Source organism: Eucyclogobius newberryi, unplaced genomic scaffold, assembly GCF_026437365.1.
Source record: "Eucyclogobius newberryi isolate DKJ021-1_F unplaced genomic scaffold, fEucNew1.0.hap1 SCAF_13, whole genome shotgun sequence".
Lineage (NCBI taxonomy): Eukaryota > Metazoa > Chordata > Actinopteri > Gobiiformes > Gobiidae > Eucyclogobius > Eucyclogobius newberryi.
The window spans coordinates 16,828,788-16,854,550 of record NW_027315757.1 but is presented as its reverse complement, the minus strand read 5'-3'; the positions used below and the strand labels follow the sequence as shown (position 1 = coordinate 16,854,550).

The 25,763-nt window shown below is 45.9% G+C and overlaps 1 protein-coding gene and 1 pseudogene across 1 annotated transcript in view; both read right to left on the bottom strand.

Moving 5' to 3' along the window:
• Positions 1-25,763, bottom strand: part of ifi35 (interferon-induced protein 35) — a 342,343-nt gene that overhangs the window by 139,991 nt on the left and 176,589 nt on the right. The window lies entirely within an intron of this gene.
• The window catches only part of LOC140357777 (cadherin-6-like), a 33,216-nt pseudogene that overhangs the window by 2,008 nt on the left and 5,445 nt on the right, over positions 1-25,763 (bottom strand).

Sequence of the window (25,763 nt, the reverse complement as noted above, 5' to 3'; positions counted from 1 at the left end):
GCGGATGAATATGACAGTATTGCGTATGAGTATTGCACATGGATATGACAGTATTGCACATGGGTATGACAGTTACACGTGCACAGGGCTAACAGTGTTTATTGTAGAGTCTGACAGCAGTAGAAGGAAAGTCCTGTGAAACGTCTCCTTCACACAGCGAGGGTGGATCAGTCTCTCACTTAAGCTGCTCTCCAGAGCGGACAGAGTGTCCTGCAGGAGGCGACACTCATGGTCCAGCATAGATGTGAATCTAGCCAAGACCCTTCTGTCCCCCACCTCCTGCACCGAGTCCAGAGCACAGCCCAGGACGGAGCTGGACTTCTTGATGACTCTGTCCAGCCTCTTCCTCTCCCTCTGTGATGCTGCTGCTCCAGCAGGCCACACCGTACAGGAGGGCTGATGCCACCACAGAGTCATAGAAGGTCTTCAGGAGTGGCCCTGTCACTCCAAAAGACCTGAGTTTCCTCAGGAGGTAGAGCCGACTCTGGCTCTTCCTGTACAGTGTGTCTGTGTTGTGAGTCCAGTCCAGTTTGTGGTTCAGATGTGGTTCAGAACTTCAGTACTTGTACGAGTCCACTCTCTCAATGTCCCTTCCCTGGATGTTCACTGGTGAGGGGGCAGTGGAGTGGTGTCTGTGGAAGTCCACCCCCATCTCCTTGGTCTTCCCCGCGTTGATGAGGAGGTGGATCCGCTGACACCAGTCCACAAAGTCCTGCTCCAGTTCTCTGTACTCTGTATTATCGTTGTCCGTAATGAGTCCGATGATGGCAGAGTCGTCAGAGAACTTCTGCAGGACACAACAGTCCGTGTCGTGTCTGAGGTCTGCAGTGTAGAGGGTGAAGGGTGCGAGGACAGTGCCCTGGGGCGCCCCCACACCACAGGTCCAAGTGTCAGACACAAGTCTGTGAGGTAGTCCAGGATCCACTCTGTCAGGTCGTACTCCACACCAGCCGTCTCCAGCTTGACCCTCAGGAGCAGCGGCTGATGGTGTTGAAGGCACTGGAGAGATCGAAGAGGATCCTCACAGAGCTGCCCGGCTTTTCCAGGTGAGAGAGAGAGCGGTGCAGCAGAGAGATGACGGCGTCCTTCACTCCGATGCCAGGCCGGTATGTAAACTGCAGCGGGTCCATGGCTGGGCTCACGGTGGAGCGGAGGTGGTCCAGGACCAGCCGCTCCTGTGTCTTCATCAGGTGGGACGTGAGTGAGAGCCACCGGCCTGAAGCTGAAGCTGCTCATGTTGAAGACATGCTCCATAACTCCACACAGTTCATCTGCGCAGGACTTAAGGAGCCTGGGGCTGATGCCGTCAGGTCCTGCTGCCTTCCTTATTTAATCCTCTACAACTTCCTGCTTCCGAAGAGTGCAGACGCTTTCTTGCGCGTTCCAGCTTGCTATCGCTGCTTTCCTTATCTATTTTGCCTTTTTATCAGTTTTTGTCTTCCAAACATTTTTGCTTATGACTTTTTCAAGTAAACCAAGGATTTTAAGAACATTTTTCCAGTTTTAACGACATATCTGATGCCAGCGACATGTCTGGGAGAAGAAGGGAAAGAACGCTGTCGGAGGTATCAACAAGAAATTAATAATTAATTGATAAAATGTAAATATATGATTATATTTCTGTGATGTATTTTATCTGCATAATAGTGATATATTATCTGCATCATTAGACTAAGAGAAAAACGGCATGTGACAAACTGCATTTGTTTGTGAAGGTATCGTAAAGATGGGCCAGGGGAATGTTTATCCTAGGGGGGGTGCAACAGCCCAGAGGGTTTGGGTAAACATTACCCATGCTTATCTCTAAGGAAAAATACCAGACTGTTGTAAAAGACAAGTGCCTTGATGTGAAGCTGACCAATGAGAAATGTGACCCGCCTATTCCATTATATCTAAAAAAATCAACCTGCATGAGAAAAAACGTTGTGAGACCAGAAGGGTTGCCGGGCTGCTTATAACAGCCTTGGTGACCCGGCCCGGCGGTTTCTCCCATGCATGCTACACAAAAGTCTGACGTTTCTGTGTTGTTTCCTATTCTAAGTTGAATTGTGTTCTCTGTGTGTTAAGGAATAGCATTGGTGTATGTCTAATTCCCTGACAATTAATGTGCTGAAAACACAGATATTTGTTTTGGAATCTGCACGATACCGTTCCTGTGTCAACCGGTGGTAAGAAGTCCACATTTTTTACCAGAAAGCCGAGGCTGTTTCTTGGAACAAACTTGGGGCAAAGCCTAAACGATACAAAGATAATGTAAAGTCACCTAAAATACAGCTCACAAACAGATTTTTACCACTTTCAGAGATGGAATTAAATGAAAAAAGGAAAAATGTATACATGAAGTGGCCAAAATACAGCAAGGAGGTGCCAAGCGCCAAGGTCACACAGATTGTTCTGGTTGGAGACGGGGCGATAAGTCACGTGACGCATGAAAGGATAAACACACATACTTTTCCAAGCGCCACTGTTTCTGAGATATTGTCACTCCTTCCAAATGTTTTGGCTAAACATTGAGGAGTTAAACAGCTGATTGTGCACGTGGGTGTAGTGGACATGCGGCGAGAGCAGACTTAAGTTTTGAAAAAATACTTTTTGAAGTTATTCGACGTGCTTGATAAAGTGGAAATCAAAACATTCATAAGTGGACCTCTTCCAAACATCGACAGGAGGATAAACAAGTTTAGCCGGCTTCTTCAGCTGAACACATGGCTGTCCAAAGAGTGTGCCCCGAGAGGACTACACTACATTGAGAACTTCTATCTATTCTGGAAACGAGAGGACCTGTTGAAGAGAAATGGCCCCCACCTATGCAGAGGTGGAGTGAGGGTGCGGACAGAGAACCTGCTCCATGCTCTGAGGCATTGGACTGGGCCTGGACAGGGTCCTGAGCAGATAGTTAGAGAAGAGAGGAACATCAACAATCAACATCAACAGCACCACAACCTCAGCCTCCACCAAACGATTCATCAGCAGCCGCTCCACCACCACCAGCAAAAGATTCAGCTCCAGCTGCTCCAGATTCACCTCCACCGCCTCCAGCGAAGGACTCATCAGCAACAGCGCCAAAACAATCTTCAAAGGCCTTGGACCCATCTGTGGCTCGACAACATCCCTGTCATCGCCCCTGCCTTCAGACCTGCCCTGGGTTCCCCTTGCAACATCACGCCCAATATTGCAAGATCAAGGGCTATGTCAATACTTATCAACTCTTCTCTGCACAAGCCGACTACACCAACAAAATCCCCACCACCCATCCCCCCTCGCCTCTCACCTGGTCCCAAACTCTCCTTGGCTACAAAAGCCCCACCACCCATCCCAGCTCGCCTTTCACCTGGTATCTCCCATAAATAGGATACACTGCGTCTCAGCGTTGTCTTAATATGACTTATTGTCAAATTAAAAATCAAACCAACCCGGGGCCCTGTGTAAAAATAGCCCCCCCTAGTGCTATTTCTGTAGTCACATCATACAGATGGAAAAACAAAATCAGTCAGACGGCCCGATCTGAGAAATTTGATTAATATTCCCTGTGAAAAAATAAGGCCCAATTCCACTGAAACTAGTCCAAAACTTGCTGTGTTAAATGTCAGATCCTTATGTAACAAATCACTCTTAATTAATAATTGGGCTGAGCAAAATAATATGTCTGTTTGCCGTAACCCGACCGACCCGCTATGAAACTAGCCGACTGAAAAATGAATATCAGCATTTTGCTGAAAAAACGTCAAAATCTTTTATTTTTCAATTATTTCGCCGACTCACCGACCGGTCTGTCCTGAACCACCGTGTCAAATATTTTTATCACGCTTGTTAACTTGACTTTCATCCTGACCCCTGGTGGTCACTCCGACTCAAAAAATGACAAAATTTTGATCTTTTTTTTTGCCTTCAAAGTGAAAAAAATAAGAATTTGCCTACTGACCGAGCCAGATGAAAAATGTTGACTCGGGTTACAGCAAACAGACAATTTATTTGGGGTAGCCTTGTATTTCTTCATATAATCTTGATTTTTTTGTTTTTTAACTGAAACATGGCTTTACAAAAACACAGAAAATGTAGTCCTGATAGAATCTCCTCCACCCAACTTTAAGTTTGAATCTGAAACACGAGTCTGTGCTATCTTTAAAGATGAAATAATAACCCGCAGGTTGTCTTTTGGGGTGTTTCCATCATTTGAGTATGTATCCTTTAAAATGGAGCTCATTCTCTTCATTGTTTTATACAAGCCTCCCAGCACAGCCAAAGTTTTATCGATGATTTTACTGAGATGCTTTCAGTCGTATGCACAGACTTTGATGGTTTGGTCATTACAGGTGATTTCAATGTGCATGTTGATAATAATTGTGAAAGAAACGCTAAAGAGCTTTATGCTGTTCTTGAAACCTTCAGTCTTACTCCGCATGTGAGTGGCCCCCCCACAGCAGAAGGCACACTCTAGATCTCATGATTACAAAGGGGGTTAATATTTCAAATGTCAATGTGCTCGATGCTGCTCTGTCTGATCATTTCTGGACCTGTCTGCTTTTCCAAAACCACCAGCTGGTCCTGCACTTCAGAACCAGCTGGTGGTTGTGTTCAGAGGAGACACATAAATAATGGCACAGGTGCACTGTTTATGGAAATGATAAAGTTTGAAAATGTCTCATGTTCTAATGTAAATGATTTGTTGAACTCTGTTACATCTAGTGTTTTGAATGTTCTGGACACCATTGCCCCTATGAAGGCTAAAATGGTTAAAAATAAGCAGAAGGCTCCATGGAGAAATGATGATTCGGTCAGGGCACAGAAAAGGGAATGCCGCAGGGCTGAACAGAAATGGCGCAAGTCAAAGCTCCAGGTTCAAAAAGATATTAACAAAGAGAAGCTGAACATGTACAACCTAATCTTATGTGGAACTAGGGAAAGATATTTCTCTGAAATAATTGGAAGCTGCAGTAACAACTCACGTGTCCTGTTTGCCACAGTAAACAGATTAACAAACCCTCCAGCTCAGCTGCCGTTAGAACTAATTTTCACATCCAAGTGTATTGAGTTTGCATTATTCTTTAATGACAAAGTTCAGGGCATTAAAAATGCTATAAATCCCACAATGCAAAAAATTACCTTAAAACCACCTAGACACTTAGAGCTAACTCACGTTGCGCCTGTAACTGACAAAACTGTCCATAAGATCATCACCAGTCTGAGTTCATCTACATGCTGCCTTGATGTGTTACCCTCCAGATTTTTAAAGTCTGTGCTGAACAGTTTAGCACCACTCACTCACATAGTCAACATGTAACTTCAATCTGGAACATTCCCAATGTCGTTGAAAACTGCGGTCATAAAGCCTCTCCTAAAGAAGAGCAGTCTTGATGCTGCAGTACTGAGTCATTACCGGCCCATCTCTAATCTGCCATTTTGGGGCAAAGTCCTTGAAAAGGTTGTTTACCAACAGCTCACAGATTTCCTTTTAATAAACAACTAATTTGATGATTTTCAATCAGCATTAGACCTCATCACAGCACTGAGACTGGTGACAAACGACATCCGCCTGAACACTGACATGGGCAAAGCCTCTTAATTCTGTTGGATCTGAGTGCTGCTTTTGACACTGTTGATCAGGGGATCCTCTTACAGAGACTAGAGGACTGGGTGGGCATCACTGGCACTGCCCTAAACTGGTTAAGGTCCTATCTGGAAGACAGGAAGTACTTTGTTGAAATTGGTAGCTGTGTCTCAGACCACATGACCCTGACCTGTGGAGTGCCCCAAGGGTCAGTCCTGGGTCCTCTTCTGTTCAACCTCTACATGCTGCCGTTACGTCAGCTGATACGCAGTGAAAATGTGTCCTATCACAATTATGCAGACGACCAGGGCCGGCCCGGCCTAGAGACTTACCTGAGGTCAAGCATGGCCCAAGAACCTGCCTCACTGGTCTGGCTTTGATCAGTATAAACCATGAGGTTGGTAGTCAGATTTCGTACAATGATGTCATCAATGAAGTTGCTGGGAGGAAGGCCAGAAAAACTGCACTGTAACCCTTGATGTAATAATAATTGTAACTAAAATAGTGTTAGTTTGTAGTTTTTCTTAAATTATTTGTTTATTTTACATATTATATTTTTTGTATTTATTTAATTATTGCTAATATTGTATTGTTATTTGTTTATTGTTTGTTATTATTACTATTGTTTTTTGCCAGTTGTTTTTATTCTTGTTATGCACTTTGCACTATTGTTCTTACAATACATAAAGTAGTATGGGGGGGGGCACCAAATGTGCTGGGTCAGGCCCTGCAGACGACACTCAGATCTATGTCTCACTGACGGCAGGTGAATATAGACCAGTGGATTCACTCTGTCACTGCATCAAACAGATCAGTTTGTGGATGCAAAAAAAAATTCTCCAGCTGAACTCAGACAAGACTGAAATAATCGTTTTTGTCCCACAGAAACACAGAGAAAGTATTAGCGTCACCTACAGAGTCTCGCTCTAAAACCTACAAACCAAGTTAGAAATCTAATAATGGACTCAGACTTGAATTTTAACAGCCACGTCAAATCAATAACATCTGAAAAACATTGCCAAAATCAAAAATGTCAAAACCATATTTAGAGAGACTTATCCATGCGTTTGTCTCCAGTAGATTAGACTACTGTAACGGCCTGCTCACTGGCCTCTCCAGACGAGCTGTCAAACAGCTGCAGTACATCCAGAACACTGCTGCTCGAGTCCTGACTACAACCAGGAAGTACCATCACATTAATCCTGTTCTCAGGTCTCTGCACTGGCCCCCTGTGGCTCAGAGAATAGACTTTAAAGCAGCTCTGCTTGTGTACAAGTCTCTCCATGGCCTAGCACCAAAGTACATCTCAGACTTGTGTGTGCCATTAGAACCATCTCGGACTCTGAGGACCTCAGGGACCGGCCTCCTGCTGGTGCCCAGAGTCAGGACTAAACATGCACCTGCCTCTGGTTTTCCCTGGTTGAGTTCTGTTACCTGTCCCGCCTTGCTCTCCTCACACACATAGGTCTCGTTGGTGGTGGCCAGGACAGGAGCCTTTTGATTGACGTCCAGGACCCTGATGTCGACGTTGACGCTGCTGTTCTGTCCCGGGTTGTCTGGGGAACAAGCACAATCGGCCCGTCACACACTGATGATGAGATGTTGAACTTTGTCCCAGTTTTTGTTTCATGTGGCTAGACCCAGTGATTACAGAGACATGAACCATAAACCAGGACAACAAATCTGAAATCTGACAGTCACACAGTGAATTCTACATGATAATTCTGACCTGACAAAGACTATTATTTTAAAAAACTGCAGTGATAAATGGCTTCTGCAGATTCTGCACCCCAATCCCGAGCGCCTGAAGCTCTGGGTATGGCCGCTGCAGGCCCCGGCCTGACTTTCAGAGGGAAATTGCTTTCAATAAATACGGCATTCCTTCTGGTGATGGCCTCGGTGTAACGGGTGAGTGAGCTCCTGGCGTTGTCCGTTGCAGACTCCTGTTTTCGTTGGCACCTCAAAAACTCTGGTGTTTCCATTTGGCCGAATATGGATTTCAATCCAAAGGTGATTTTGTCGGCGGGACACAACTGGCACGTTTTGGTGCGGGATCTGCTTTTGAAAAGCTGTGTCCTGTTCGTGCGCTTGAGACGTATGTGCTTGGTACAGCATTGATACACAAATCTGAGTTTGTTTGTTTTGCCGGCTCGCGGAAGGGCCAGGCTCTGTCCAAACAGCGTCTCGCGCACTGGAGTCAGTGTAATCACGGAAGCCTATGCTCGACAGGGCGACCGTTACCATCTGGGGTTAGGTGCCATTCCACAAGTCGGCTCTCAACATTGTGGGCCGCCATAAATGGGGTGTCTTTGGACGTTGTTGTTGTTGTTTTATGGCGGTTGGCATCCGAGTGTTGCATTACCGCCAGACTTTATTCCTTAGACTGTTGTTGCTGCTGTTATCGTGATCTGTACGGCGGGCCTCTTAGACATCCCCGAATACCTTTGCACGATTTTACAGGGTGAATGTGGTTTCCCCACAACCGCCGGAAGAGGTTCTCCGGCAACACTCCTCTGCATCCCATTGAGGTATGGTTTTGTCTATTCCTCGGGACCCTGCTGGTATTCGTCATCCAGTGCTTTATGCACCGCCTCTGGCGGTCAGTAGGGATGAAATAGAACGAAAGTTACAACAGTAACTACAGTTCTATGAATCCCGGATGAATCCCTTGTAATTCTCAAACTTTGCGAGAAGGTTTCTAGGGACTGAGCTACTGGTGCCACGTGACTATATAGACTCTAGATGAGCCACCGGGAGATCAAAGGTGACTTTTTTGTTATTAATTCTTGAGCTGTGTATGCGCAAGGATGATCATCCTGTGGTTTATGCACCGGCTCTGGCGGTCATCAGGGATTCATAAAACCAAAGTTACAGTCGTAACTTTCGATTCATATGGGACATTGTCCATTGACATTGTAACTCAGACCATAAAGATGCCCTCTGCTGTCAGTAGTGAGAATCAACGATATAAACAAGTAAAAGAAGCCCTAATGCTACACTAATACAGCATATGAATACAATGTGATCACAGAACAAGTCTGGTGATGATTTATGGACTTAAAAACGGGAGAGGCCAAGGATCAAAAAGGGGAAAAAATGAAACCGAGTCATTTGTGTGGCTCAGAGAAGAAGCAGCTAAATTAAACTCCAGCTGTGTTTTTGAGGAATCAATTTTAAAATCTCAAAAAGTCAAATCAGAATTTAATATATAAATATAGAATGAATATAAATATATCTTCACTGAGTAATCCAAACAGTCATGAGCACATTAACTATACTTCCCCTAACAAATGATTTTTACTCACGTTTATAGCACTCTGTACATTTTAAAGGGGCAGTACACGATTTATTTCATGTAATAAAATACAATCAGTTTTGCCTCAGTTCAGTAGTACAGATGTGTTCCATCTGCAGCTGTGAGGTGAAAGTTGAAGTGTAAGTCTGGATCTCTGAAAAGAGTTTTCGATGAACTAGTTTTATTTAATGTGGTAAAAACCAGGTGCAGTGCCTTTAAATATATGTTCTGAACACACACGAGCGGTGAGTACACATGTCTTACTTGATCGGGCTGCGTGATCCGTCGGGGTCCACGGCGCTCACGGCCCCCACCGCGGCCCCAACCACAGCGTCCTCCTTCACCTCCATCATGTACCAGGGTTTATCAAACTGCGGGGGCTCCTCGTCCACGTCCTCCACGCTGATCTGGACCGTCGCATTGTCCTTGGTGTCCACCAAGGGGAAGCACGAGTCCACGTGTGTGTTCTCCACCTGGATCTTCACCGTGTACAACTGCTTACCCTCGAAGTCCAGGGGCTGAGGAGGAGAGCAGCGGTCAGCAATTGTACTTCTGTTTGCTCAGTGTGACAGGGTCTAGTTTAGTTTATTAGCATCCACATTAGCTGAGCTTAACAGACGGCTTTTTTTAAAAAATACAGTTTTACAATTATTTGTGTGATAAATTTGATATATCAAACATTCCAATCAAATATTTTACAATACAAAATACACATTTATTATAGGAAACAACAAAAAAACAAAAAATCTGTAAACTTCCCATTTATAGATGATTTATCCTTAAAAACACTTCAATTTGAATTTTAAACTTTGATTTGTTCTTTCATTCTGGTTTTATCAGAGATAATGGCAACACTCATAGCTCTGTAGATAAAAGTATATTTGAGAAAGCTCTGGGAGTAAAATAAACGCCCACAATTGTTCCAAACTGGAGAGCGCTGTCACAACATTGTTTCCAGATTTAAAAAATCAGACTTTTTCTGACTCCAGTTGTATCGCAGTAATAGCAGCTTAAGTACGTTTGTTTTGTTCATTTCATATTTGGTTCCGCCCAAAAACAATGCTGACCTCAAACGCTGCAGTGTCCGTGGCGTACTGTACAAATAAAACACTTTTTCAGGACTCCAGGTTTCAGATCACATATTTCTTGTTATAAATCACCCAGGCAATGACTGTTTTCCTGGAGCTGAAGTTGGACGTTCCCCTGGCGCTCTGGCTCACCTCTCTGACCGTGATGATGCCCTCCTGCGTTTCCTTGTCAGTGGAGATCTGGAACACGTCCATGCCGTCTCCGCCCACGATGCTGAAGAACATCTCAGCGTTCTGTCCGATGTCTCGGTCTGTGGCCCGGACGCGGCCCACAACAGAGCCGTTCTTAAAGGACTCGGGCACTCTGGACTGATAGATCCCTGAGAAGAGAGAGATGTTATCACTGAGGGAAAGTCTCAACAAACGACTCTTATGCAGCGGTGAAGAAGTGCTTCATTTTGATCAGTAAAAGTACAAATACAATTAATCAACAGGAGCAATCTAGTTATTTTTATGCATACATTTGATACTTTCAGCAGGAACGTGCTTTAATAACTCCACAATAATCAAATAATTTTAGTTCCACAAAGGGCCCCGTCTGAAAGCCTGTGGGCCCCGGGGCCGGCCCCTCTGTGCGCCGGCCCCTCTGTGGTCTTACTCTAATTGAAGCGCGGCGGGTTGTCGTTGACAACATTGGACTTGTTTTTTGCCAACACCAAGGAGGCTTATTCTTCTTCCCCCCTCCCTCCCCTAGGCAGCTCAGACCACAACCTTGTACATCTGAGGCCTGTGTATGAACCCATCGTGCGCAGGCAGCCTGTGGTGTCCCGTGAGGTGAGGATGTGGTCTGCTGAGAGCGAGGAGGCTCTGAGGGACTGCTTCAGCACCACTGTCTGGACTGAGCTTTATGACCCACATGGGGAGGACATCAACACCATCACAGAGTGCATCACGGACTACATCAACTTCTGTTTTGAGAACATTGTTCCCTCCCGGACGGTGCGGTGTTTTCCAAACTACAAGCCATGGATTAACCGTGAACTGAAGGCTCTGTTGAAGGAGAAGAAGAGAGCCTTCAGGTCAGGGAACAAGGAGGAGCTGAGGACTGTGCAGAAGGAGCTGAGGAGGAAGATCAGGCAGGCTGAGGCCGGCTACAAGAGGAGGATGGAGGAGCAGCTGCAGCAAAAGAACATTCAGGGAGTGTGGAGGAGCCTGAAAACCATCTCGGGCTTCAAAATCCCCCCTGCCCAGACAGAGGGGGATCTACAGTGGGTGAATGATTTAAATGCTCACTTCTTCAGGTTTGATCGGTCACCCGCCCCTCCCCCTGCACAGCTGCATGCTCCCTCTTCCACAGCTGGACAATGCCCTGCATCTGTTCCTCTTCGCTTATCTGCCCCGGACCATCAGCTCCCCACTTCGCCTGGACTCACCCATCCCCCCAGCACACGGTCCCCCTGCCAACCACTGACTGTCACAGCAGCACAGGTGAGGAGTGAGCTGAAGAGGATTAAAGTGAGGAAGGCAGCAGGACCTGATGGCATCAGCCCCAGGCTCCTTAAGTCCTGCGCAGATGAACTGTGTGGAGTTATGGAGCATGTCTTCAACATGAGGGTGGTACCACAGGTCTGGAAGACCTCCTGTCTGGTACCTGTGCCTAAGACACCGCGCTCCAAAGACCTCAACAGCTTCAGGCCGGTGGCTCTCACGTCCCACCTGATGAAGACACTGGAGCGGCTAGTCCTGGACCACCCCCGCTCCACCGTGAGCTCAGCCATGGACCCGCTGCAGTTTGCATATCGGTCTGGCATCGGAGTGGAGGACGCCGTCATCTCCCTGCTGCACCGCTCTCTCTCTCACCTGGAAAAGCCTGGCAGCTCTGTGAGGATTCTGTTCTTCAATCTTTCCAGTGCCTTCAACACCATCAGCCGGTGCTCCTGAGGGACAAGCTGGAGACGGCTGGTGTGGAGTACGACCTGGCAGAGTGGATCCTGGACTACCTCACAGACCGACCCCAGTTTGTGAGAGCCCGGAACTGTGTGTCTGACACTCGGACATGCAGTGTGGGGGCGCCCCAGGGCACTGTCCTCGCGCCCTTTCTCTTCACCCTTTACACTGCAGACTTCAGACACAACACGGACAGTTGTGTCCTGCAGAAGTTCTCTGACGACTCTGCCATCATCGGACTCATCACGGACGACGATGATGCGGAGTACAGAGGACTGGCGCAGGACTTTGTGGACTGGTGTCAGCGGAACCACCTCCTCATCAACGCGGGGAAGACCAAGGAGATGGTGGTGGATTTCCGCAGACGCCACCCCACTACCCCCTCACCAGTGAACATCCAGGGACGGGACATTGAGAGAGTGGACTCATACAAGTACCTGGGTGTTCATCTGAACCACAAACTGGACTGGACTCATAACACAGACGCACTGTACAGGAAGAGCCAGAGTCGGCTCTACCTCCTGAGGAGACTCAGGTCTTTTGGAGTGACAGGGCCACTCCTGAAGACCTTCTACGACTCTGTGGTGGCATCGGCCCTCCTGTACGGTGTGGCCTGCTGGAGCAGCAGCATCACAGAGAGGGAGAGGAAGAGGCTGGACAGAGTCATCAAGAAGTCCAGCTCCGTCCTGGGCTGTCCGCTCTGGAGAGCAGCTTCAGTGAGAGACTGATCCACCCTCGATGTGTGAAGGAAAGGTTCCGTAGGTCTTTCCTTCCTGCTGCTGTCAGACTTTATAATAAAAACTGTTAGTCCTGAACACTCGCAATACTGACCTAACCTAATACTGATGTGCAATTCTGTCATATGTGCAATTGCTGTTGGAATTCATGTGCAATTCATGTGCAATTACTGTGAAATTCATGTGCAATCTATGTGCTGTCGTGACACATATTCATGTGCAATTACTGTCGGGATCACATGCAATGGTATTTATTTATTTATTTATTTGTCTATGGGAGTTTTTATTTATTTATAGGAGATCTTCTACAGAAAGTGTTTTTCAGACTTCCTATAAGTGATCTGTTCTTCTGTATCTACCTCTGTATCTACCTGCGTTGCACCAATGAAATTTCCCCATGTGGGACAATAAAGGAATATCTATTAGGAAAACTGGGCTGATCAATAAGAAGAGGTCTACAGAGGAGCGGCCAGATTTCAACCTTCATAAATATTATTTTTTCCTGTGTCTGTTAAGAGGGTGAGGGAGAGATGCCAGGCAGAGCTCCTGCTGGTCAGCACGTGTGTTAGGGACAGGTTAACGCTTCACATTTTGTATTAGCTGTAATTGTCAGGAAAATAAACTCTTTTACTACGACCATTTCATTGTCTTGTTTTCTTAGATATTTAGGACCCGACAGGCCCATCTTTGTTTCGAGACACAGAAAGGCTGATTGTGATTAATGCTCTAAAGGTGCTTCTGTTTTAGCTAGAATAACCAACCACAATAACAGGGTTCATGAATATAGTACACAATAGTGTAGAAAAAGCTTCAGTTGCAGTCATCTGGACTCAGTTAGAAAAAATTAGACGTTTCGTCTCTCATCCAAGAGTCATTGTCAATAAGAGAATTTAGGTCGAGAACTCCGATATTTGTACTATTCTGTGGTAAGTCCAGCCCATTGGGAGGAGCCTTCCTGAAGAGGAAAGAGTTGTTTGTTTCAACAGAAACTCACACCTTGTAACTACCGAGCTAGACTATTCAACCCTTTAATGGGCTATTAGTATCCCCTTTGTCTCTGTGAGACCCTGGCTCACCCACCCTGAGTACCTGATTAGCATCTAAACGTCCTGGTCCTTGTCCTCTACCTTTCCAGGGGTTCAGTATCCCCTTGTGGCGCGCCCGCGTTCCGCTGCTGCCCTCCGGGACTAAATAGACTAATTTATCTGTGAATATGAGTCCGATTGTTATAAAACACAGTATTTTGAAGCTTAAATATAGAGAACACAACGTGTCCCCTGTACAGTGTTTCTGTTGCGCCCTCTGCTCCGACAGTTTGGGAGAGGTACGTGGTTGCTTTTTGAATTGGAGAATGAAGGACAGAGACGTTCACGTCCTTACTCTTCCTTTTTATTTCAGGAAAGAACACTGAAAACTTTGCGCAGGCGCATATCACACATTTCCGCCAGCCAATAGAAATAAACATTTTTAACAGGTCATATGTACATTTTTATCATTTACACTTTTTGTACTGAACACAGTCTTGACCACAATAATTAACTTAAAGGTGAAAATAGTGTCTTATGACAAATTTCAAATCTGTGACTCGCTTTTTAACCTGTCACACTTCTACTGTCCACTTCTTTTAGGGTGAGTCAAACGCCCTGTTAGAGTGCCCCCCGGTGGCCGCTAGCCAGTAAAATCTATACATTATATGCACCATTGTATCAGCCGCAGGTTCAAAGGGGAAAAGTAGCGGCTTTAAGTCTGAAAAGTACGGTATCCATTTCCCCCTCACTTCTGCTGCTGAAGCTTGGCTGCAGTCACAGTCTTTTAGTGGCCTCTACAGGCCGCTGAGCAGTACTGCACAGGAAGCATGATTCTTATTTTACTGCAGCTTGTTTTAGAGGTCTGCACACGTGCTCTGACAATCACACAGCCTCAGACCTCCAGATCTATGCTCAAACCACACTGCATAAACCTGTGACTGAGCATGTGCAGAGAGAAGTGGAGCCCTAACTGAGCATGTGCAGAGGAGAAGTGAAGCTCTAACTGAGCATTTGCAGAGGAGAAGAGAATCCCTAACTGAGCATGTGCAGAGGAGAAGAGAATCCCTAACTGAGCATGTGCAGAGGAGAAGAGAATCCCTAACTGAGCATGTGCAGAGGAGAAGAGAATCCCTAACTGAGCATGTGCAGAGGAGAAGAGAATCCCTAACTGAGCATGTGCAGAGGAGAAGTTGCTCAGGCTCTGTTCACGTTCATGATTTGACATTAGTAGAAACACAAGCATTTAACAACTTTGCATTAGATTATTATGATTTTATTTTAACTTTTGAGTTATCCACTAAATACTGAACACCCAAGTCTGCTCGCCCATCCATGAAAGTCACTGCACGCTACTGTATTTATCTAAGCCTTGGATTTGCATCTCTGTTGTATAGGCACTTCCTGTTTATCCTTTATTTATTTATTAATCTTTATTTAACCAGGTGAGAACCCATTGTGATCGAGGCCTCTTTCGAGAGTGACCTGGGACAGTGTTCTGTCTGTGGAGAACGTATTTGCTGTTGAGATCGGCTGCTCTGTGTAAAATGAAACAGATGGAGGCGCTAGCGCGTCTTCTGGAGTCATTTCACCTCAACAATTTAGTTTAGCTTGGTTTATTAAAAACATTTAGCATAAGAAACATTTTGTAAATGGAATGTCCCACTAGGAACAGAGTTTTCTGACAAAAATTGCAATTACGATTAAATTTGTGATTCCTGCATTTGACCCGTCCTTCAATGGCGCTATGTTGAACCTGTCAGCAGCAGTGGCCCATCTCTAGAGCTTGGTCAGGAGAAAAGACTCAGACATGAGCTGATAAAATGATCCAAGAATCACACGCACTTCAGAACGTGTTTATAGAGGTTTAAACTACAGCAGCTTTTATTCAGAATAAGACATAATTGATATTGTTTGTAAAGGACTTTAATAATTGGTTACATGGTACGTCTACAAAAGAAAAAGTGACGGTGTATACATCATTAACCTGAAGAAGACCTGGGAGAAGCTTCTGCTTGCCGCCAGAGCAACTCAATTGGGATCTATGTTTTCCCTAAATCTCTCTTTAAGTGAACTTTGCTCCAGCGTAGTTACTTTCAGCCCTTTTCTCCGACAGTCGCTTTATTTACCACAAAAGCAGTTCCTCTGAATAGAGCTTGTGATCACGACTAACTTCACAAAGAGTCCTGAATTTGTTTGTGCTCCAAAGGCTTCAGGAGCAGCTTCAGTTTGAAATGAAAGGAGTTTAATCAGGCGTTTAAGAGAAAGTCAAACAGAATGATACGTGCAAAAAAATAAGGTTAAGAACATTTGATATTAGGACGAGAGAGATGCTTCGTCTGCACAGCCACGGCAACGATCAATGTTTTATAATTCAGTCACTTTTCTGGTTGAAGGTACGAGTACTGAAACTCTACAACCGACACAAATGCACTCTCTTTCCCTCCATTTAAGTCACCGCAGCAGCAGAACCATCAGAACCCCCTCATCCCTCAGCCTCCTCAGCCTCCACAGCCTCCTCAGCCTCCACAGCCTCCACAGCCTCCTCAGCCTCCTCAGCCTCCACAGCCTCCTCAGCCTCCTTAGCCTCTCCTCCTCTTCACCTCCATCAGCCGGTGATATTAACTCGAATAAATCCATCCTATTCTTCATTGGACGTGGTCTGAACACCTCATATTTGTTCTATTAATGATAATTTTTTTATTCGGTCTCCTCTGGTTAAATGTTTAAAACCTCAAAAGAAAAATGAGAAAAGAGATAAATCCTCAAACTGGAGCAAACTAAACTCTGACCTTTGGAGTCGGGCGAGTGGAAAGGACATGAAACGCCGGCGGGAGCAACTTCTTACCGGTGTTGGGGTCCACAGAGAAGTACGGGTGCTCCTGGCTGATGCTGTACACCAGTTTGGCAAAAATACCTTTGTCTGCGTCTGTGGCTGTGACCTGGATCACCGACGTGCCTGGGGAACCCACACAGAGGACATACAGTTTAGTGAGAGGGTCAGGCTCCACCGGAAGTGCCATTACGACGGAAGTGGGCGGGGCAGAATAAAGTGAATAGGCTTACATTTGATCTTAAGTGAGTAATTATATCACACTGCGCCTGTCTCACTGTAATAAAATGTAAATATATGATTATATTGGTATGTTGCCGGACGACAAGCTGCTCTTTGCGGAGATTGAGCTGTAAATTGGTGAAAGTCTGTGCACAGCAGAAGGAAGTCCACTTTTCCCCGTGGCCGCCCCATCGCACCTCATTCTCCGCTGGGAGAGCGCGTCGTTTCGAGGCAGCAGGAGAACACAGGCGACAAAGAAGGTCAGACAAAACTTTATGTGTGAAAAAGAGTGAGCCATAAAACGTTTTATGCAAGAGTTAAGTTACTCAAGAGTTAAGTTACTCAAGAGTTAAGTTACTCACGAGTTAAGTTACTCACAGAAAAAAATATATATATAGGCTTTATGCATAAGTTAAGTTACTCACATAAAGAGGAGTTAAGTTACTCATAGAGTTAAGTTACTCACAGACAAAAAAATTACATAGGCTTTATGCATGAGTTAAGTTACTCACATAAAGAGGCAAGGCAAGGCAAGGCAAGTTTATTTGTAGAGCACATTTTATACACAAGGCAATTCAAAGTGCTTCACAGCAGGAAAAATGCTTTCAAATCACAAAGAAATTACAGAAACAGAAATACAATAAAATTAACTAAATTAAAAATTATCAATCCAACTGATTTTCTAAACTAATAAAATCACAAACAAAAGAGAAGAGTGCAAAGAAAAAATCCTTTCAGTCATATGCGCAGCTAAACAAAACTGTTTTTAGCTTAGATTTGAACATTGTCAGAGTAGAAGCCTGTCTCACATCTTCAGGAAGACTGTTCCAGATTTTAGCTGCATAAAACTGAAACGCAGATTCCCCATGTTTAGTCCTGACTCTGGGCACCAGCAGGAGGCCGGTCCCTGAGGTCCTCAGAGTCCGAGATGGTTCATATGGCACTAACATATCCAAGATGTACTTTGGTGCTAGGCCATGGAGAGACTTGTACACAAGCAGAGCTGCTTTAAAGTCTATTCTCTGAGCCACAGGGAGCCAGTGCAGAGACCTGAGAACAGGACTAATGTGATCATACTTCCTAGTTCTAGTCAGGACTAATGTGATCATACTTCCTGGTTCTAGTCAGGACCCGAGCAGCAGCGTTCTGGATGTACTGCAGCTGTTTTACAACTCGTTTGGAGAGACCAGTGAGCAGGCCGTTACAGTAGTCTAATCTACTGGAGACAAACGCATGGATAAGTCTCTCTAAATCTGGTTTTGACACTATATTTTTGATTTTGGCAATGTTTTTTAGATGGTAAAAAGCTGCTGATGTTATTGATTTGACGTGGCTATTAAAGTTCAAGTCTGAGTCCATTATTACCCCCAGATTTCTAATTTGGTTTGTAGGTTTTAGAGCGAGACTCTGGAGGTGACCGCTAACACTTTCTCTTTGTTTCTGTGGGCCAAAAACGATTATTTCAGTCTTGTCTGAGTTCAGCTGGAGAAAGTTGTTTTGCATCCACAAACTGATCTGTTGGATGCAGTGACAGAGTGAATCTACTGGTCCATAGTCACCTGCCGACAGTGAAACATAGATCTGAGTGTCGTCTGCATAATTGTGATAGGACACATTTTCACTGCGTATCAACTGACCTAACGGCAGCATGTAGAGGTTGAACAGAAGGGGACCCAGGACTGACCCTTGGGGCACTCCACAGGTCAGGGTCATGTGGTCTGAGACACAGCTACCAATTTCAACAAAGTACTTCCTGTCTTCCAGATAGGACCTTAACCAGTTTAGGGCAGTGCCAGTGATGCCCACCCAGTCCTCTAGTCTCTGTAAGAGGATCCCATGATCGACAGTGTCAAAAGCAGCACTCAGATCTAACAGAATTAAGACTGAGGCTTTGCCCGTGTCAGTGTTCAGGCGGATGTCATTTGTCACCTTGACAAGAGCAGTCTCAGTGCTGTGATGAGGTCTAAAACCTGACTGAAAAACATCAAATGAGTTGTTTATTAAGAGGAAATCTGTGAGCTGTTGGTAAACAACCTTTTCAAGGACTTTGCCCAAAAATGGCAGATTAGAGATGGGCCGGTAATGACTCAGTACTGCGGCATCAAGAGGAGTTAAGTTACTCATAGAAAGAAAGTCTGAATGTGCTTATGAGGATTAATAGTGATTAACTAACAGGTGTGAGAATCACAATCAATCATACAAGGGTCACAAGGCGTTAATCTGAGAGATCTAAAATTTGCAGACGAGGGTGAATTTTAAACAACTAGTCTATGTCCGGTGGAAACCAGCAGGGAATCCACTAGAAGCTTGACATAGAACTCGTCCGTAAAGCAAGTAGCATTTCTCTCAGACGACCAAGACCACATAAAGCCAGAATTATCACCCCAAACTGTAAGACCAAAAGACAAAAGAAAGGTCAAAAGAGATGAGGATCTGACAGATGCTGAATGGATACGCAAGTATAATCCAGAAACCGTAAAATTGGAGGAAGAACTACGGGTTTAATGGGACTTTAGGAGTAGTAGCGACAGAAAGATTAGTGGGAGGACTAATAACCCATGACGGCATGAAGGGACGAACTAAACAAAACCCAGGTAAACAGATGATAGCAGCTCAGGCCTGGTTAAGGGAATCCAGATCACGAGCAGAAAGAAAGGAAATACTGGAAAAACAGTCCGGTATTTTTACAGTTGCAAGAAAATAGAATAATACTGGGGAAAATTGGCCACAACGACAACCCCCACTGCCAGTGCCGGGGGAGGGGGCGGGACCAGGACCAGGGGAAATCCCGGATGAAATAGAAGCACAATCACATGACGAAGAGCTTTTAAACATAAAAAAGCTCTAAATTGGGAAGCAAAATCACCAGTAGAGCATAGTCCTCCCCCATATAATATATACCCAAAACCAGTATCAAAATTGTATCTAGTACTACCTACGTTAAGTGTCCCCGTAGATTATACCCCAGAGGGAACAAAATTAGTCCAGACTAATCTGTTCAAGGAAGGATCGAGCCGGGTTTGCGGGATCGTGAAAGCCTAAGAAAGCCCCAGAAATACTGTGAGGAATATGCAACAGCGGAGGCATATCCAGCCATACAAGTCCCAGACGGGGCAGGAGGAATAACATATGTGTATAGGACGGGCTTTTAGCTAGAGGGCCGTCTTCCCGTCTTTTGGACGGCGTATCGCGACATGTGGACGGACATTTTCGAGGGCAAGGACGGTGTAATTTTTATTAATACATTTTAGAAAAGTTTTTAAATCGGGCCGAGAAGCGCTTGACGATAGTTCGCCGTGGTCCACGCCATGACAGTTGAGTGTTTACAAGTGAAAATTTGCATGCTGCGCGCTGATTGGTCGACAAAGTTCGTGTGCTTGGCTCTGATTGGCTGCCAAGCCGTGGTCTGGAAAATGCCGAACCTCCATGGCCAAATACCATGTAAAATACGGCGCGATACGCGGCTCCGAAGTGGCAGAGTGTGATCCGCACGGCCGAGAGGCGCAGGCGGCGCGAGAGTATGGAAAGTCAATATGATACTAGAGACGTGCGCGCCGCTCTAGATCGCCTCTGCATTAAAGGCGCCGCTTTATTTAGTAAAAGGTCGTGAAACATACATTTTTAACGCCCCTGGTTGGACGGGGTGTTTTCAAATCCTAGCTAAAAGCCTGGTATATATAGGACATGGACTTTAAGTGACGGGGAGCACGACCGGCCCGTGCGCGCACCGCGGCCCCCGTGCGCGCCCGGTGCGTTATGATCACGGTGCGCAGTGGCCTGTGCGAGGGAGCACCTGCCCCGCTCCCCGCGCTGGCCTTGGCCCGCCGTGGACCATGTGGATTGAGTAAACAAACATGCGCAACAGGTGACATTATTTGGAGAATTCATAACTTCTACTGATAAACATACCAAAGGATGTTCAGAGATGTTCACTAGAGGTGAGCAGGGTCTATCAAGCTACTATCGTTTTATCAACGCGTTAACATTTTATGTGAAGCCAGTCTTACGCCTTTTCAGCTTCAACCCATTTTGAGAAGATCCCTTAGTAGCTATAGAGATCATTCACCGACGTCACAATACCACGTGATACGCATACGTTGCCGCCCCCTTGTCATACGTTGCCGCCCCTTGGCCGTCACTTGTTGCGTTTTCGCGCGGCAGCCGTGGATTCTTTAGCTAAACAGCCCTAAACAGAATCCCATTCATTTCCTATGGTAGTGCTAAACCACTACGGATGTAATATACTTTTGGCCAGCGGCGGCGCTGTGGCGAGAGCGCGCCATGTTTGAATGCAGAGTGACGTCATTCATTCAATGTGACCGGGACAAGTTTAGCACTAGATCTGCTCCTGTTTTCACCTTCTTATGGACATTTTACTGCCCCAGAACACTCGTATTTTGTGGCATTTATAACGGGCATTTGAGGACGTTTTCAGGTAAAGTTCGTCTTGTGTTTTGCACTTTTGAAACTGTGTTTTTAGTCACGTAAAATCACTGCTACTTCCATGTCTCTGTTGAACAACTAACGCGACTTTTCTGTCAGTTTTGTGTGATATTCAGCCCTGTTAAGTTAAACTTTATTACATTTAAAGGTTTGCAGTTGTGCAGTTTTATTTAAGGTGTAATATTACGTGATCTGTGTGTTGTGTTGTCTCTTATTGTGCATAAAAGTAGTTGTAGCATCAACAATTCATCACAAGTAAGAGAGACTTTGTTTGTCCCACAATGGGGGAAATGCCTTCACTTAATGTTAATGTGGAGGACATTCCACAACTGTTACCTAGCAACAGACTGTAAACAAGAGCCAAAATCCATATGAATGACTCAACAATTATGTTGATTTATGTTGTTCCTCTCTCCTGTCCTGTCCTCTGTCCTTTCCTCTCTCCTGTCCTCCTCTCCCCTGTCCTCCTCTCCCCCATCCTCCTCTGCCCTGTCCTCCACTATCCTGCCCTCCTCTGTCCTTTCCTCTGTCCTTTCCTCTGTCCTGTCCTCTCTCCTGTCCTCCTCTCCCCCGTACTCCTCTGCCCCGTACTCCTCTGTCCTGTCCTCCTCTGCCCTGTCCTCCTCTGTCCTGTCCTCCACTATCCTGTCCTCCTCTACCCTGTCCTCCTCTGCCCTATCCTCTGCCCTGTCCTCCTCTCTCCTGCCCTCCTCTGTCCTGTCCTCCACTATCCTGCCCTCCTCTGTCCTGTCCTCCACTATCCTGTCCTCCTCTGTCCCGTCCTCCTCTGTCCCGTCCTCCTCTGTCCCGTCCTCCTCTGTCCCGTCCTCCTCTGTCCCGTCTTCCTCTGTCCTGTCTTCCTCTGTCCTGTCCTCCTCTGTCCCGTACTCCTCTGTCCCGTCCTCCTCTGTCCTGTCCTCCTCTGTCCTGTCTTCCTCTGTCCTGTCCTCCTCTGCCCCGTCCTCCTCTGCCCTGTCCTCCTCTGCCCTGTCCTCCACTATCCTGTCCTCCTCTGTCCCGTCCTCCTCTGTCCCGTCCTCTGTCCTGTCCTCCTCTGTCCTGTCTTCCTCTGTCCTGTCCTCCTCTGCCCCGTACTCCTCTGTCCTGTCCTCCTCTGCCCCGTACTCCTCTGTCCTGTCCTCCTCTGCCCTGTCCTCCTCTGCCCTGTCCTCCACTATCCTGTCCTCCACTATCCTGTCCTCCTCTGTCCCGTCCTCCTCTGTCCCGTCCTCCTCTGTCCCGTCCTCCTCTGTCCTGTCCTCCTCTGTCCTGTCTTCCTCTGTCCTGTCCTCCTCTCTCCTGCCCTCCTCTGCCCTGTCCTCTGTCCCACCCACTCGTGTCCCCACCAGCTCTCTTCGTGAGCCCTTGGGTGAGTATAACTACATAAATCATGTGTTCTTGGTTTGTGTGGAGTCACACAGAGTCACACCGTGTAGAGGAGCAGTCACTTGTTTCATTTCATGTCTTTTCCTTTAGTAGTGGCTGAAGAGGACGCGCTGGAGAGGACAATGTTCAGCATCTCCGTCCAATCAACACGTGGATGTGTGTAATGTGTCTGTAACGCTTTAGCTCCATTTTGGATGTACCATGTGTTAAAAAGGTTTGTCTTTTATTCCAGCCGTGTCTGCACCAGTCGCTGCTGAGCTCCATCATCCTCAGGTTTACAGAAGTTCACACACAGATGTCCTGCCATGAAAGACACTTTGGGACACGTTCTGTCCTGTGCATGAGTTCAGTTGTTCCTGACCCTGTTCAGGTCCTGCTCTGAATTCATGCATCTGTGATGAGAGTAAGTCATATTATCTGGTGTTCAATATGAATGAGTGAGAGCTTCTTCTGCTCATTCACACTAACATTGCTAAATAAAACAGCCATATAAACTTACTTATGATATAAACAACAGGTCAAATGTAAGTGTGCGTTGTTACTAACGGCTAAATATGACTCATTATTCGTCTTCTTCTCTTACAGCAGCTGCACAGTCCAAACAGACTGTTCTGGAGGAACCACAGGACGGTAAGAGCTTTTACTTGTTGCTTATTCACTGTAAGATCAAAGTTTATCAAACGTATCATACATTTCTTTCCTCTCTTCAGCTGCTGCAGATGTGCTGCCCCTTAAGCCTCCAGTGCCACTTCCACAGGAGCTGAGGTTTGTTCTGGCCGAGTCTGGAAGTACTTCAGCTCCAGGTCTGACATTTTAATAGAATAATCTAAACAAACATAAACCTATATTGTGGTGTTTTAGTTGTTTCAGATGCAGCTCGTCCCACACATTCTGCATCTGATGCTCCTGGAGAAGAGAGAACCCAAAGTGAGTGAGCTCCATGTGTGTCTGTGTCTGTCTCAGTCAAACCATCACAGAGTGAACAGATGAATGCTTCATGCTCCATGTGTGTCTGTCTCAGTCAAACCATCACAGAGTGAACAGATGAATGCTTCATGCTGACTGTAGTTTGACAGCCAGTGCAGTGGTTCTAAATGTGTGTCATGTCTTGTATTTCACGTGTTGCTTATCACTAAAACATTCATCTGTTTTGTTCTGTAGTTCCTCCTCCAGTGAAGCTTCAGCCGCAGTCGTCACAACAGGCCGCCTCCACCTCCACTGCCCCTGAGCCAATCCCAACAGCGCGCTACACCCGACCACAAAACTACATATTTATCATTACATCATCATCACATCAGATTATTAAATGCCACATCTTCACTCAACATCAGCCCGAAAAACTGGAGCAAACACAGACACTCTGGCAGCACCACCACAACTCTGCCTGTTGTCACCATGACAACTGTCGTCACCACGACAACTGCCGTCACCACGACACCTGCCGTCACCACGACGACTGTCGTCACCACGACACCTGCCGTCACCACGACACCTGCCGTCACCACAACACCTGTCGTCACCACGACACCTGCCACAGTGAAGCCTCCTCCTCAGACGATCACCTCGCCTCCTAGAGCTCCGACCATCACCTCGCCTCCTACAGTTCTGACCATCACCGTCTCTTTCTCAGGACGCCCTGAGCAGCAGCAGCAGCCCTGAAGAAACACCACCTTTTACGGACTTTGTGGACACAGAGTTCTTCCAGAGGGAGCTGGAGGCCACAAGACAGAGAGAGGAGGAAAGGAAGCAACAGAAGAGGAAGAGAGAGGAGTCACCTGCCCCAGGGAGAACGTGCAGGTTCTGCAAACTGGAGCTGAAGCAGGCCCTCACAGTCCTCACATCCACACATACTTCCCTGGACTCTATATATCTGTATATTTAATGTAAATACTACTGTCAAGTAATGAATGCTGTCTGAAGTGTAAATAAATGAAACTTAATATTTCTGGTATTTTCCCCATCAATAAATATTCTTAAAAGTACATGTTTTTTTGTGTTTTCTTTCCAATATAATAATACAATAATATTCCATACATGATTGAGATATCATATCATTAATAATATGAGTAAATGTTTTATTTCTCTGCAGAACATAAACTGAACACAATAGTACAGTTCAGTGCTGCAGTGTTAGAGATGTGATAGTGTGACCTCTGACCCCTGCGGACTAAACTCCCTGTTTCTGACCCACACAAGTTTATTTATGCAGAAGGTGTGACGTGGGTAAATCTCTTAAGGTGAAGCAGAAATCACTTTTTGTGATCAATTTGTGATTTTATTAATATTGCAAATCAGTCCCAGCAGCTGCATGTGTTGCGATGTGTCTTGGCTCTGAGTCCCCCGGCTCCGGCCCCGCCCCCCGGCTCCGGCCCCGCCCCCCGGCCGGCGCCGTACCGCGTTTCCACAAAGGAGGAACTCATGAAACTGCGGAGAACAGTCGTCTTACCCGGAGATCGTCACGTTATCCCACGTTAGCAATACTGACCTAACCTAATACTGATGTGCAATTCTGTCGTATGTGCAATTGCTGTTGGAATTCATGTGCAATCTATGTGCTGTCGTGACACATATTCATGTGCAATTACTGTCGGGATCACATGCAATGGTATTTATTTATTTATTTGTCTATGGGAGTTTTTATTTATTTATAGGAGATCTTCTACTGAAAGTGTTTTTCAGACTTCCTATAAGTGATCTGTTCTTCTGTATCTACCTCTGTATCTACCTGCGTTGCACCAATGAAATTTCCCCATGTGGGACAATAAAGGAATATCTTATCTTATCTTATCTTATGTGAGTCCTTCTCATGATCTGACCTTTTAACAAGTGCAAACTGACACACCAACTCATAAACTTTATACATTTAAAGTTTGAACTCATAAACTTCATATATTTAAAGTTTTGATCCTTTGAAACGTTCCTCTTCTTCTGGGCACAGCAGGATTTGAACTCTGGTCTCTTGAGATGAATTTGTGAACAACACGAATCTCTGCATTCTGATTGGTTGGCCTTCATCACAGTGGCACATGGCACACAGGCTCATTCTGATTGGCTGACGCTCTATGCCCACTATCCACGGCTGGCCGCCGCGGATAGAGCGTGGAAAGTGATCTCAAACGTAAATTATGGAGCCCCCAGAGCTTTCAGAGCCCACAAACTCCTTGGATGAGCTACACAGAGGTCGATATTTAGAAAAGCTGCGATCAATCAACTCAGATCTATATTTTATGCCCAAATCACCGACCCTTCCAGATATCTCCAAGCCCACTGGTCCCATGGTTCACAAGTCCCAATTTTGG